Here is a 589-nt window from a genome sequence, read left to right as displayed (position 1 = left end):
GGTGGCTGTACGCGCGCATCTGCCGGCTTGTGCGTGGTGGCGTGGAGGCGGTAAAAAGCGGGTGCATGCCTCCCGTATTCAGACGGCAGGTACATGGATGCGACTGAACGACGAGTGCATATATGGGGAACGGGGAGGGACGGGGCAGGACAGGCCGAGCCCGTTAGGCGCATGACCCGGTGCAGTGGCAGGACGGCTCGTCCTCGACGACGCGGATGTGGCCGCCGTGCCACAGGGCGTAGGGGCGCACGGTGGCTGTACGCGCGCATCTGCCGGCTTGTGCGTGGGGGCGTGGAGGCGGTAAAAAGCGGGTGCATGCCTCCCGTATTCAGACGGCAGGTACATGGATGCGACTGAACGACGAGTGCATATATATATATTCATCTATATCTGTGTGTATGCGCACCAAGACCACCGCCTAACGCCTCACATGACGTTGTCCTCGCCTGACAGGGCGGAGGGCGTTTGCTTCTCCCTTCTCTCTTGTTTGTGCTTTGTTTATTTTTTTGTGCTTCGTGACGCGCCTTCCTGCGCGCGTGCCTCATCGCTCTCATGCTTACCCACCTTGTCCGACTCCCTCAACCCGACA

This window comes from Leishmania donovani, chromosome 34 (assembly GCF_000227135.1).
Source record: "Leishmania donovani BPK282A1 complete genome, chromosome 34".
Classification (NCBI taxonomy): Eukaryota; Euglenozoa; class Kinetoplastea; order Trypanosomatida; family Trypanosomatidae; genus Leishmania; species Leishmania donovani.
Note: the sequence above shows the minus strand (reverse complement) of the source record.